The 15,075-nt window shown below is 39.1% G+C and overlaps 2 long non-coding RNA genes across 2 annotated transcripts; one reads left to right on the top strand and one right to left on the bottom strand.

The window, feature by feature from the left end:
* The first annotated feature begins 478 nt into the window (after positions 1–478).
* On the top strand, positions 479–7,122 carry LOC106930190 (uncharacterized). Its single transcript, XR_015762618.1, has 4 exons — positions 479–891; positions 2,609–2,743; positions 2,857–2,956; positions 6,030–7,122. It is a non-coding gene; the product is annotated as an uncharacterized LOC106930190 (long non-coding RNA).
* LOC106930189 (uncharacterized) lies at positions 5,613–13,131 on the bottom strand. The gene is made up of 2 exons (XR_001420795.2): positions 12,963–13,131; positions 5,613–6,544 (listed from the first exon to the last, which is right to left on the bottom strand). It is a non-coding gene; the product is annotated as an uncharacterized LOC106930189 (long non-coding RNA).
* Between the last annotated feature and the right edge of the window lie 1,944 nt (positions 13,132–15,075).

Below are 15,075 nucleotides of genomic sequence, written 5' to 3'. Positions count from 1 at the left end.
GACATTGAAAGTTATAAAATTACATAAAAAAGTCCAGATTTTTCCTGGTAAAAGTGGAAATCCTTTTATTTTTATAACTGAATTGTGTTTCTTGGTGGAAAGTTATGCTTCTTGCTTTTAGTTTTATTTACAGAAGCACTAATACTCTGTCGTAATAAACACATTTTTATGTTGATTTCTGTTTCCCTCCCTGTTTGTTTCGTTTTATTGGTTGCATAAAGGTCTTTTTGTTTCCTTCAGGTACGGGAAGAACCTCAGATAAAATCAAACTGATGAACAAGATTTTACAGTAGCTGCTTTATTTTTCAGAGGGATTAAATCAGCTGCTTGCTCCAAACGCTGATGTCATTATAACAGAAAGGTAACCTGGGAAACAAAATCCTTACCATTTTGCAGCTTTAGATTTGCTGTTAATTTGCGTTAATTTGCTGTATTTACTGGCTGCTGAAGAGCCAAACAAACCCTGACCCAGAGAAAGGTTGGAGAGTTCAGGCTGCTCCAGACCTGCTGTATCACAGGGAACCATCAGTTGGGCAGATTCTGTCTTTTTCCAGTCAAAGTCGCCCTGCATGAATATGAGTTTTGTGAAAACAGCAGAGGGCAGTTGGGTCAGCGAGAAAAACTACCTGCAGAGTGTGGAAACATCCAAATACCAGAAATATTTTCCATTGTTGTTGTGCAGCATCACGCTGCAGCACATCAGCTCAGAGTCTGCAGAGACGCAGCGCCGGTTCGACCCAGATGAGCTTCCTGTGGGTCACACGGTTTCACGTTTCAGCTCAAAACAACCAGGATTTACAGCTAAATCGAAAAGCACAAAAACAGAAAAAAAGCGTCAAAAATTAAGTCGCCTGCAGAACCAGCAAGAACGCAGCAAGTGGTTTCTGGACGGTAAGTAAACAACAAAACCTTTCCAGCAGCCATTGTACAGCGCCATACAGCAGTAAAACCAGCTGAACAAATGTGCTAGAGTTCAGCTTGGGTTGCTAGGTAACGGGGAAGTTACAAATGGTTTTAACTTAACAATTATGAGGTTTTTGAAACGGCTCGTTTTCCAAACACCAAAAAGCATGAACTTATTGAAAAACAAAAAAAACATCTGGGTGTTTTTTAAGTGCTGGGTCTGTTTTTAGAAGACCCAGCACTTCTAAAAACAGTGCTGGGTTTTTAGCACCAGCACTGTTTGCTAGGTGCAAACAGTGCTGGGTATTTGTATTTACTTTCTGTAAATACAAAAATGTACAAAGAGTGAATTTTGCAAAACAGGGCCCCTTTAAAATTTACACGTTCTTGCTTTTCTGCCACACAATGACAATTATTTTTTATCAAAATTTCCCACAAAAATTTTCTAACCTGCCAAATGTTATGAAAAGCAGGTCAAGCAGCAACCCACCCAAAGCTGTTTTTCCAGCCCAATGTGTTCAAAAGAAGCACAACTGGACAGAAACCTGCCCAACCTGGCAACATGGATTGGTTTGTCTGCTTCATACTTGGCCACCAAGCAGCCAATCAGAGAGCAGGGTCTAAGTGGAGTAAACAGACATGATGGCATCAGACGGAGGCGATAAACGTCCTACTACAGAATCCAAACAATGCAGATCAAACCCGCCAAGCTGCTCCGCTTCCTTACATGGAGACGGTTCCTCTTCCAGCAGAGGTCGTTCCAGGTCCTGAAGGTCACAGCTGAATGACCTGATAAGACCCGGCTCCACAAATAAAACTCATGACGATACTTACACGCCCTCCTCTACACACAGAGTGAGCCGCGTTTTCCTGCAGACTGTTGGCTGCACAACACTAAGCGTATTTTTAGCTTCTGAATTTATCCAGGGATAAACGGCTTACTGGGACACTGTACATACATTTGTAAGGGAAAAAAATAATAAATTTTGAGAATCTCAGCAGTTTTTTACTTTGTCTTTTTACTTTCCAAGCTCAGAAATTTCTGATTTTTTTCTTGAATATTTATGAGATTAATTAGAATTTTTATGACATTTTTATAGCATTTTTTTTTTATTTCATTTTTGGAGTTCATAGATGTTTATTTTTTTCTAGAACATTTCTAAAATTAACCTCAATATTGTGTGATTTTAAAAAAAATTGAAATTTCCACATTTTTAATTGAAAATTTTGGAAAATTTCTGATCTTTTTGGTGAAAATTTCCTTCTTTTTTTCCATCTTCAGTGGCTGCAGGGCGCGGTCGTAATAATCAGCTATCTAACAAACAACATCAGTGAAATCATGTGTATCAGTGAGAACAGGAATAAGAAGAAATGTGTGAACAGGTTAGGAAGTGTGAGTAAAAGGTGGTGGCTTCATTCCTGCATGTTGCTCTGCACATTCCAGCCGTTGCAAACAGATCTTTTATTTTGGACTCTCTGTTCTGTAAAGGCATGTCTTCCTGAGCCGTACTTGTTCCTACTGCGCAGGAAAAAGGTCATCTGAGAGCAGCAGCCGTTCCTTTTCTGCAGACGCCGCATATTTAACATTCCTGTTTGCTTCACGCTGTCTTTGTTGAGCCAGAATGTCTGCAGAACCGAAACCGTCCTAAATAATGTGTCCCGGTTCAGTCCAGCTCGACTTGTAAAGCCTGAACACCTTTTCCAGGCGGCTGCAGAAATGTGAGCCACCGCCGGTGAGTCACTGTGAAACCACTTCAGGACATCAGAATAAAAAAGCCTGTTATTCAGCAGGAACACAGAGATCCAGGAGCTGCTCTCACTAACACACCCAGTTGGGCAGGTGAGATGCTTTTCTCACATTAATGAATAACCTGTTTGTTCTTAGTGTCTGTGCTGCGCTGATGAGTGGCTCTCATCTCGCCCCCACATTAACATGCTGATTAAACTCTGCAGCTGAAGCGTTTCTGCAGCCAATCGGATCGTCCATAAAACAAACCGTCTCAGCCCAACATGAGCAACGGCACCGCTCAGCTAATGAGGCGACGCTGCACAGGTCGGACTTAACAAACGTTCTGCACAACATCCGAGTCCAAGACTAAACGTTTTTATGAACTTAAGTGTCCAAACAGTTGCAAAGCCAACATGCACAGCTCAGTTCATCTGATAACGCCACAGTTCGGTGCAGTAAGCTAGTTTGTCAGAAAGTTGCAGCTCAAAAGGCTGTCCTTGTTTTGACAGTATGCAGAAAAACAGGCTGTGATTTATTTAAGCTTCATGCTTTCCACGTATTGTTTTCTGACCCAGATGTGATGATGAGTGTGAACAAGTATTTACTGCTGATAGAAGCACATAAATCTCAGGTCGAATTAGCAAAGCTTCCCTGAAATCCAGGACAATGAAAGTACAGGAATCTTTCCTCTGATGTCATCAAGGTGGAACCTCAGTTTTACTCTGAAAGGAAACAAACGTCGCAATCAGGACTTTGAATTACCAAGAAGTTCCAGTTCAGAACAGATTGGATCAGTTCTGTAATGTTTGGTTTTATTCAGGTACTTAAAACACCGAGATTTACTAAAACCTGCCTCACAAAAGGAGGAGTCACAGAAATTCAAGTTGTTGTTTTTACTAAATATACTTAAGTTGAGGCAAAATAAACAGCTAATACAGAAAAGTGAATGTAGAAGTGTTTTATGGTTTGATGCAAACAAACTAAAAACCTGTCATGTCTGCTGAGGTGAAAACGAGGACAAACCCGGTAAGACCAGCAGCCAGGTGTAAATAGTAACAGCCAGGTGTTTCCAATCAGCAGCCGACTCCTTTCCATTTCCACTTCACCTGAGAGACGAAGGGAAACTTCGGCAGGAACAGGCCGGCGTCCGGCCCTGCTGGCTGCCCAAAACATGAGTCAGGGTTTGCTAGGTGTCCTGCAGTAAGTTGTGCACAATAACAACCAAAAGCTGCTCAGGGTTTGAGTTTGGTGGAAACATCCCATCAGGTGGAAATAAATATTAAAGGGGCGGTATCATTATTTCCAGGCATATAGTGCCATTTTATAGCACAATCAAGTAACTATGTTACCGTCAGTTGTTATGAGATATATATATATATATAAATGACTTAAAAGAAATATGACTTGAAATTGGGCCTCTGTCTCTTTTAGAAGCTCCTGTTCTTTCAGAGACTCGGCCTTCAGGAAGTCATCAACGACTTTACCAGCGTTTTGATTGACAACACAATCGCACAAATTGGAGTTATGAAAATAAATTTGCTTAATGGAAACACGACAATTTCAAACAAAAGAAATTATTCAAATAAAAACATTTTTGTGCTAAAATGAGGTTGATTTTTCAGCTGCAGTAAAATTAGTGTATTTCGCAAAACTGCAATGGAATCAAGTCATGTGATCAACAACCGATTGTTACTACTGGCAGAAACGACGAAGCAGACGACGGGAAGTGGTAGGAGGATGCCGGAGCTGCAGGTTTTTTCACATGAACAAACTTATTCACGAGTGATTTTAATTGCTTTTCTAATTTGATGTAACAACGAGCGGAATAACTGCATCATCCGTCCACCAGGTGTTTGCTAACTGCTGCTGCCGCTAGTCTAGAGGAGCTGAATGGGTCTGTGAGGCTCGGTTGAAGAAACGTTTCTGCAAACAGAATGGTTTCCATGGAGATTAGAGGATTTCTCAAACATGCCTGAAAGAATCAAAGCAACACTAATAACCAGGTTTTTATCATTATTTCTGAATAGTTTAATCATTTTACTGTAAATCTTTTGTTTCTGTGTTGTATTTTCATGATTGATTTAGAATTGAAATCATCTTAAAGTTTTCCTGTTTTGCATCGTTGTAAGATCCAGCTCTCCGCTCCACGTCCATCTGTTACCTAAAGCTGATGACTCAGAGCGTTGTCACAATGCAGGGGTCATGCTCTGTGTGTGTGCGTGTGTGTGTGTGTGTGTGTGTGTGTGTGTGTGTGTGTGTGTGTGTGTAGCTCAGATGCTGAGGAGGAGTGTGTGGGAGTCACATCGCTTCACGTGGAGGAGGATTATCTGAGGAAGAAACTGAGATTACTTTATGTATTCATGTGAAATATTTGCTGAATTATTTGTTGAAAACAATTTTATATCTTTAAAGTTTAAGAAAAGCATCACAGCTTTTCTAAAAAGTCAGTTTTAATATTGAGCTAGAAGTGAAGGCCAGTGAACTGATGTTTAAACCTTGAAGGGAGCAGAAACGTTTCTGATGAGTCAGATCGGCCAGAATGAGCTCTGAAGGTTAAAATAAGAGTCGTAACAAAGAGCAGATCCTCTGCCAGCTGAAACAAGGCAAACTCCGTTTTATACAACGTTTATCGGCTCCACTATCAGTTTCAGCTCCACCATCACGGCAAGACGCCCAGTCAGTTTCACCGAGTCATTTTCCCACAGCGGCAGCAGAAGAACGGGGCGGCAGGAAGTCAGGCGGGGTTTCCCCTCTGAAGTTTCTGTCGTCTGCATGAAATCCCAGTTCGGTTTCTGGTTTCTCCATGAACAGAGACGAATCTGCAGGAAGCTGAACGACAGCAGGAGGAAATACTCTGACTCTCTGCAGGACTTATTTATGCTTCTGAACCGCTTCACTCTGAATTTATGTGAGGAAGAAGTTACTATGGTGCCTTTTTATGAAGTACAGCGTCGACCCGATAACAGACAGAGGAGCCATGTAAAATTCACAGCTGCAGTTTATTTTTACATTGTTTCAGTCAGTTTCAGTTTGTTCTTTATTTTTATTTCCTAACTGCACTGAACAAATTGAAGCTGTTTCTACATGTTTGACCAAACTGTTTGCTGCCGGTGTTTCAGTGAGCTGAGCTACTGCAGAGTTTTCATTCACGTTTAACATTTATTTAAACATAAAGAAATGTTATAGTTCAGCTGTTTTTCTGTATCATATCGGCTCAGATATCGGTAGTGGATCGGTGCATCGCTACTAGAGGAGCTCGACATTTTACTGTTTGATATTGTGACAGTTTGAATAAATATGTAAAACAAAACAACAGATTATTTATGAAACATTTTGCAAAGAGCAGCTTTAAAGACTTTTAATGTAGATTTCTAATGTGTCTCTGTCTCCCTGTCAGCGTGATGCCAGCTGTTCTCCTGAGGCTTTTCATTGTTTCATCACTTCGTTCTTTGACCTTGACCTTCCTCTGAGGTCGTTCAGCTTGTGTGACTTCTTGTTTACTGAACTCAGAGAACAGAGAGTCTCTGCCTGCGGCAGCAGCGTTTCTTTCTGCTGCTCGGTTCTTGGAAACGCTCCGCTGAAGTGTGACAGAGTCCATCAGAAACTCGAACTTCTCCAGCTCCTTTTCCCGCTAGCGCACCAGCAGAGCGATCCCAGACCGAACTGCAGCTCTCGCTTTTTCCGGGAACGATAGAAAGCCGCTTCAGGGAAATAATCTGGCCCAGTTTTTTCACTTCCGACTCACCTCCAGCGCTGACGCCTCCCGCAGGAATGTGTGGCGGTGACGCCGGGCGGCGCTCCAGCTCTGATCAGCAGCAACGTGACCTCGTTCGGACGGTGCAGGAAACACATCGCCGTCCTCTAAACAAAACGCTGCATCATGAGGAGGCGGCAGGCTGCAACAGGTCCAACCTGCAGGAGCGAAAACATGGGAACATGGGGACCACAAACACAAACTGGAGAACATTTTCAGGGATGGATCTGGAGTTTTCATATCTGCTGCAGCACAGAAACGCATCGACTCGTTGTTCTGACAGGAACGTTTCTGAGCCTCTTCTGCTCTTTCATATCTTGTTTACTGTGAGAGTGAAACTACAAATCATTCTTAAAGCGATTTGATTGATAAAAACTGTAATCCTGATCCTGTTTTTATCTTGGTTGTACAAATTGTTGCTCCTCATCAACATTGTTTGGTTTGGAGAAGAACTTCTGCTCTGTTTGCTCCGAAGATTGTTCAGCTCAGTTTGTGTCTGAAGTTCTCAGAAAAACTTAATAAAAAAAAATGCTTCAATTAGTTTCAGGGGTTTTGTCAAATCCACACAAGGTCAGAACCTGCATGCTGCGTCTCACAGGCGACAAACCCTGAAATAATGTCAAATGTTTTGCAGCCTTTAAAGTGGGATGTTCTGCTCAGTTCTACCGAAAAACAAGCAAATCTGTTCAGACATGAAATGTAGGAAATAAAGCTGCTGGTTGCTAAAGCCAACAAATCTAAATTATTTATTAGCCTGTTGATTCAGTTCAGTGTCAGCAATTAATATATTTAACAATTAATAAAAAGTTCAGCTTTAGAAGAAGAAACTTGGTAATTTGCATTATTTAGCTTAGAGGTCTTCAACATGGGGGCTGCGGCAGGTCAGAGGGTCGCGGAGGAACTGAAGCGGGTCGTGAGATTTCTGATTAATTAGCCCTTTTTGTTTCAGCTAACTTTTAGTACAACCTAAATTTACATGAAATCAGTCATTTCCATTCATTCACACTGATGATGAAAACGATAGTTTGTTGATTTAAAGCAACGTGCGTAAACAGCTCTGTCTGAGACAAAATTAGAAACAAATGCTAAAGTTAGCTAAAATGATGTCAACAGCAGGTGGACTATCATAGCATGTTCACTAACACGGACTTACTCCATGAGGCTTTACATGAAAATGAGCTAAAATGCTAATGTTAGCTGAAAATGTGAAAATTTGCACAGAAACATAAAGACTGAACCCTAAATAAACTATTTAGGCAGAAAAACCTGTGGATTTGGGTGTCAGACACAGGTTAAATATGACCGCCATGCGTGTTATTGTCATTTTAAGTAAACAGAAAGTACAGAGCCATGTTGCTGCCTTCAGATTAAACACTGTACCTGCAGTGCAGAGGGGCCAATTCTGCAGCAGTGACAGCTACTGTTCATTAAAACACCGACTCAGGTACTGACAAGGCCTGGACTGTCAGGAATGTTTGCACGCAATCACTGATGCACGAACTGTCAACACAGATTAACAGGCAAACATCGAGGTTACAGAGCACATACTACTCCAGCTGGGAAGGAAGTATTTTTGTTCTTTAAAGTATAAATGTGATGAGTCACTGTGCAAGGTGGACAAAATAAGATGAGTTTACTGCCATGTCTGCTGCTAACAGAGCAAAACCCCAGATGGTAAAATCAGGATTCATTGAAAGAGCAGACCGACTGCAGGACAGCAGCGGCAGAAGGTGCTGAGAGGCAGAAATTATAGGAAAAACATCAGAGATGACAAATCAAAACGCCTGTCTAAGAGCAGAAAATGGGGCAAAAGTCAGCAAGTGATTCCGGTAAGAAGAAGGAGGAGAAGAAGACAACATCATGACTCAGCAAATATCCTGCTCTCATACACAAAACAATCCCTGACTGGAGGCTTGCAGGAGAAAAAAAGGTCTGCTGAGAACACAGCTGACCTGAGGTTCAGTTTTAATGTGCATCATGTTGTTGGCTCAAATACCAGCTCAACGCTTCAGAAGCAAAAACACAAACTGTTCCAGAATAACATTCCTATCTGTCCGTATTTTCTATAAATGCTTTCCTCATAGTGAATGCAAAAGAGCTAAAAATACACTGTGAGTCAAATGATCCCCGTGGAGAAAACAAGACGTTTTGGAAGCATCAGCGTCTAAATCAGAGCTGTGAGTAAATCTAGACAAGAGAAAGTCCGAGATTTACAGACAGTGAGGAGGGCAGTGAAGCAGACACGTGACTCAGGTTGTCTGTCTGTGACTCACGCAATCCCTTCAAAACAACCTGCAACTCAGGCTGCTGCACATATGTGGTCTCACTGCGCCCCCTGCTGCACAGAAACAGAACTGCAGGTTGATCTGTGGCGCCATCTGGTGGTCAACTATAGGAACTAATCTTCCCAGCTCACAGAAACTGGTATGTTGCTTGAATTAAAATAAAAAACAGAATAAACAATCATTTTTTTTTATGTTGGAAATTTTCTCAAAGTAAAATTTTGTCAGATTGCTACATAATGTGCCTTTAGAGTAGCTTTTTATAAACAGCATCATGACTGTTTTGTTCGGTCTTTTTAGAGTTTGATAAAATACCATGTTAGTTGAGAAGATAAAAATGAAAGGTTTAGATTTTTTTAGTTTTTATTTTTTTATAATTTTTAATTTTAAAAAATCGTCTTTCTCCTCGATAACTTCCAAATTGACAGTTTTTGATCAGATTTTGTTGTTTGCCAATTGCTTTAACTGGACATTCTTGGCCAATGTTATTAAAACATGGCATTGTGTTATTTGGGCATATAAAGGCAAAACATTTTAATTAAAGAAATATGAAAATAAATATTTTTCTGGCCTCAGTTACTCTTAACTTGAAAATTTTGGTAAAATGTTGATCTGACCTATTTATTTGTATTAAAATATTGTGCTATATTAGTCCTAAACATAAAACAAACATTTTGATTCATGCTTTTAAGTTTTTTTAGTAAAGAAAAAAATAAATCAAACTTTTGTTGCTCTCAATTACTACCTACTCTTTTATCTGTGCACTAAATATCTAATCCAATAAGTTTCCTTCATGTTTTCATCAAGTTTCCTTCATGTTTTCATCATGTTTTCATCATGTTTCCATCATGTTTCCATCAAGTTTCCTTCATGTTTTCATCATGTTTCCATCATGTTTTCATCATGTTTTCATCATGTTTCCATCAAGTTTCCTTCATGTTTTCATCATGTTTCCATCAAGTTTCCTTCATGTTTTCATCATGTTTCCATCATGTTTCCATCATGTTTCCATCAAGTTTCCTTCATGTTTTCATCATGTTTCCATCATGTTTTCATCATGTTTCCATCATGTTTCCATCATGTTTCCATCAAGTTTCCTTCATGTTTTCATCATGTTTCCATCATGTTTTCATCATGTTTCCATCAAGTTTCCTTCATGTTTTCATCATGTTTTCATCATGTTTCCATCATGTTTCCATCAAGTTTCCTTCATGTTTTCATCATGTTTCCATCAAGTTTCCTTCATGTTTTCATCATGTTTCCATCATGTTTTCATCATGTTTCCATCAAGTTTCCTTCATGTTTTCATCATGTTTTCATCATGTTTCCATCATGTTTCCATCAAGTTTCCTTCATGTTTTCATCATGTTTCCATCATGTTTCCATCAAGTTTCCTTCATGTTTTCATCATGTTTCCATCATGTTTTCATCATGTTTTCATCATGTTTCCATCAAGTTTCCTTCATGTTTTCATCATGTTTCCATCAAGTTTCCTTCATGTTTTCATCATGTTTCCATCATGTTTCCATCATGTTTCCATCAAGTTTCCTTCATGTTTTCATCATGTTTCCATCATGTTTTCATCATGTTTCCATCAAGTTTCCTTCATGTTTTCATCATGTTTTCATCATGTTTCCATCAAGTTTCCTTCATGTTTTCATCATGTTTCCATCATGTTTTCATCATGTTTTCATCATGTTTCCATCAAGTTTCCTTCATGTTTTCATCATGTTTCCATCAAGTTTCCTTCATGTTTTCATCATGTTTCCATCAGCTGCTGCAGCCTCTGATGAGTCAGTCTCTTTGTCTGCTTTTCGGGGAAACAGTGAACTTCATCACTGGATGCAGCCACATTAAAATCATGAAAAGATGACTCAGCAGCTGACAGAAAAAAACACCCCAAAAAATGATGTGATGAATCGTGATGCTGCATGGAAAACACACACACACACACACACACACGTTTGTTTTGCTATCTTTGTGGGGACTTTCCATTGACTTCCATTCATTTCTACAGCCTAAACCTGACCTTTACCCTTTTCCTAACCCTAACCAACCAAAACTCAATTCATACCTTAGCCCTAACTCTGACCCCTGACCCAAAAACAGGGTTTCCCCTTGTGGGGACTGTAGCCCGGTCCCCACGAGGAGCAATTGGTCCCCACAACGTAGTATATGTCAGGAAAATCGTCCCCACAAGGTATTACAAACAAACGCACACACACACACACACACAGACACACACACTTCCCGGAAACGGTGATAAGGAGGAGGAGATGCTCGTACATCCCTGACTTCCTGGCAGTCAGACCCTCAGGAGATGCTGCGCACCACTTCCACGGAGGAAGCTGATTGGCTGCTGGGGAGCCTGAGCTGAGGGCCAATCAGAGAGGAGCTTCTTGGTCCATCAGGTGATGGGGGAATGAGAAGGATGGAGACTTCCAGTAACAGATGTGAGGCAGCAGGACAGAGTGTGTTTGTGTAATGAAACCAGCTGTGTTGGTTTAAATGTGGGAGATGAAGAGTTGGCTGAGTTATCGACCTGCGGCTCGGACATCATGCTCTCCATGAAAGCTAATCTTTATCCTGATGCAAACCTGAGAAACAACAAGTTAGCCAAAGGCAGAACAGAAAAGGTCGATATCCGGATGACTCACTGTCCAAACAGCGGAAAGTCCTGCAGAGGGTTTTACACCCAGCATGTCAGCTTTAAATAAATACTTTAACTGATTCAGCCGCAAAGGATCTAAAGAGGGTTTGATGTCGGGATGAGTTCTCAGATCCTTTACTGAGATTCTGGGGTCAAACATCCCTCAATGGCTGCGTTTCTATCACAAAGGTTCGCAAAACTTTGTCAGTATTTTGCTAATGTCAAAAAAACACAATTTTGCAATTGCAGTTTTTCCATTAAATAAGAAACTAAATGTGAGTAAGTTTGTTCACACAGTAAATCATTAAAAAACATGAAGCAACATGATCCTCCAACTACTTCCTGTCGTCTTTTTCTTTGTCGTTTCCATCAGTAGTAACATCCTGTTACTACTGTGTGTTCCTGTAGTAACACACAAGTCACATTATCATGTGACTTGTGTGATGCGAAAAAGTGTTTAATTGCAGTTTTGCGAAATAAACCATTTTCAATACGGTCAGTGAAAACTAAAAAGTTTTTTTTTTTTTTTCAAAATTGCTGTGTTTCCAATAAGTAAATTTATTTTCAAAATCTCAAATTGTGCAATTATATGTGCAAAGGAAAAACACAGCTAATGATGTGAAAATTTATCTTATATCTTACATGAAGCTAAACAATCTCAAATAACCAATAAATCAATAAATTCAACCAAAAACATCTTATTAATGAAGATGTTTGGTAAAATATTCTGTGGTCTGATGTGAAAAGTGTGGAGCTTCGTAAAACTAACACTGTACTTCTGAAAACGAAAATTATAACAGTCAAATATGGTAGTAGTGCTGTGACCTTAAGGTCATTCACTTTACTTAATATATCTGGAAGATCTGCTGTTTCTTTTGCAAGTATAGGTTTTATTGCACATGTATATATTTTATCTTTTAACTGCTGCCTGTGAGAGGATGCTAAACGTAATTTCACTGGTTTAACACTGACCTCGAACATTGTTTTTTCTCAGCTAACTTTAAAAGCATTTAGCTCACTTAGCTTCCCTAAAATTAAATTTTACAGATAAATTCCAAATCGCTAATTTACTCTTTTGTACATTTTCAATTGAATAAAGTTCAACATCTGTGTTTAGTCAGCAATACTCGACAACAGGTATAAAACTAAAACTGAGTGAAAGGTCTGCTCTAAATCCCTTCCTGAAGAGCTAAAGAGCAGCTAAATAAGCAATAACTGCTATTAAATTGTAGAGGATAGCACAACATAAGTCATTGAAGTTAGCACTTTAGCATTAGCTTCTACCAAATACTATGTTGGTGTAACATGTTAGCAGAGCTAATGTTTATTGCTCTATGGTTAGCATAACTAGCTTTTTGGCTAGCAGGCCCACCTCTGACCAGAGGGATTCATATGTGAACATTTCCTATTCAATAACTGAATATTTTTCCTGCAGAACATAATTAGAGTGAGAAGAAATACCTGCTTATTTCAGGAATTCTCTGTTGTTTTTACTAGAGGAAATTTATCAGATTTTATTAATTTATGGTGATTAGCAATATTAAAAACACCATCTAGCCTAAAAAAAGAGTCAAAAACGTCTCCAGTTTTAACTGGGTTATGGAGGGCTGTTTTTAAGGTTTGTTGTCTCTGGGAGAAGCGTACCTGCAGCCGGGGTTGCTCTGACGTCACCTGCGTGTCCTCTGTGTGACTCAATCTGTTGATCTTGGTTGGACACCGTCTCTCTTTGTTGTCCAAGATCTGTTAGAGTTCAGCGTTCAGGACAGCCATCTGAACACAAACAAGGACAAACATGAATCACATCCAACGCCCACTCATGCTTTCAGACCCTGTTTTTACCGTTTTTACCTGCAGCGGTTGAATCACCGTTATCTGAAGGTTGGATCCGTCAGCGCCCCCCAGTGGACAGTTTGGTGACCATACTGGTTATTTGGACAAATTCACCCGAACAGGGACACATTTATCTGCACATCTTCCAGCTTGTCAACAGAATCTGTTTCTACAAACTCCAGCACTAAGAAACCGGTTTCCTCTCAACAACAATTTCCTTCCAAAAATATGGAGCTAAATTGGGGCCATAAAGTTTGTTCAAAAGAAAAAAACTGATGAAACTGAAAAATTAGATTTGAAACTGAAAAAAATGTTACAAAACTGAAGAAAAAAAATATTCAAAGCTACTTTTAAGATTTAAGGCTTTTTTTCAGGTTCAGATTTTTTTTCCCAGTTTAAATTTATTTATTTTGAACAAATGCTATAGCCTTAATTTAGCTCTAAAAAAAACAATAAAAATGTCATTAAAAAGTTAGACTAGTTCTGGAACAGCATTATTAAAGAATCTTGAAAAACCTCACAGGAAATCCATTTGGCCATCACATATTTAGCAAACATTAAGTCAAACTGGTAATTTTGTTTTACCTTAATAACCGATGAGTAAACAATAATTAAACCATGGATTTGATGTGTCAATGTAGTTTTTAAATGAACTCAATCAGGGCTGAAAGTTACAAGTTTTATATGTAATAATGAGTATTTTGACAGAAATATTGTAAAACAGCTGTACAATTTGGGTATTATTTCATAATATATTAAAATATATTGAACTATATATTTTCCCATATATGTAAAATAATTATTACTGTTGCTCTGTTTGGTTTTCAAGAGGTCAGAAAGTCTCGGAAGTCTATGCAGAAAATAAATCACATTTAAATTTATTAAAATTGTGCATAGATTAAAATCTTATTTACTTGCAAACGACCTGCAGCTGATTATTTGGATGCAGTTTGAAAAAATATCATCACCAAACTGGAGAGCCGCACTATCTGTCCTCTAGGGGGCAGCAAACAGACGAACAGATCAAACTTCCACCCGATCAACTAAATTAATCAGAATCAGATGAAAAATCTTGTTTTTTGCAGGTTTATTCTCATTATTTCAGACAGAAAAATGTTTATTCTACTTATCATATCCGTTACACTTTAGGTTCCTACTGAAAAATAAACCAACAAAAAGGGAAAAAACAAACAATAAATATTTAATTTTCTAAGTTTTACTGCAAATCCAACATTTATAAAAATAAATTCAACAGAAATAAAGGCTTTCAAACATCCGCTTGTGTGTAACTGTAAAGTGAAGATAAAGTTCCTAAAATAAATAGACTTTTCAATAATATTCTAATTTACTGAAAGGGTCTGTATGAACAGGATTAGAATTCAAACTAAAGCTTCATATTTTATGTCTAATTGCCCTCACTCTCAATGAAAATGTTGTGAAATTTGCATAAAAGTTCAGAAAGCCTGGAAAACAGCTGACTGAGTTGTAATGCCAAAATTATCCAGAAGATGGCAACAAACTGATGTGTTGGTCTGAGTCTGGGTTTAACAGCGGACTAGAGAAGGTTCTGGTGTAAATGTTTGGATTTAATAATGGTCATGTACCTTAAAATTCGTCGAGGAAAATTTATCTGACTCAAAGCTTCGTTGAATTATATTTTATTGTGTAACGCACCGTATTCCAGCTGGATGATTATTTGTGGTGGGCAGCGCTCTTACTTCCGCCGATGAGTTGTTGTGAAGTGCTAGCAGCATGTTGTTGAATTGTGCGGCGTTTTGTGAGGGCTTGGGGCAGAAATAAGGACTGTTGAATTTTGCGGTGCAATGGTTGTACTACGACAGCTTTTGTGGCGTCAGAATTGGGTCGTCACGGTTTTAGAGAGAGAGCGAGGGAGATAGGGACAGAGAGAAAGGCAGAGAGAGAGAGA

The sequence above is a fragment of the Poecilia mexicana genome, unplaced genomic scaffold, assembly GCF_051168715.1.
Source record: "Poecilia mexicana isolate PSO_F unplaced genomic scaffold, ASM5116871v1 scaffold_4, whole genome shotgun sequence".
Taxonomy (NCBI): domain Eukaryota; kingdom Metazoa; phylum Chordata; class Actinopteri; order Cyprinodontiformes; family Poeciliidae; genus Poecilia; species Poecilia mexicana.
The sequence above is the reverse complement of the archived record's forward strand: the minus strand, read 5'-3'. Positions and strand labels throughout refer to the sequence as shown.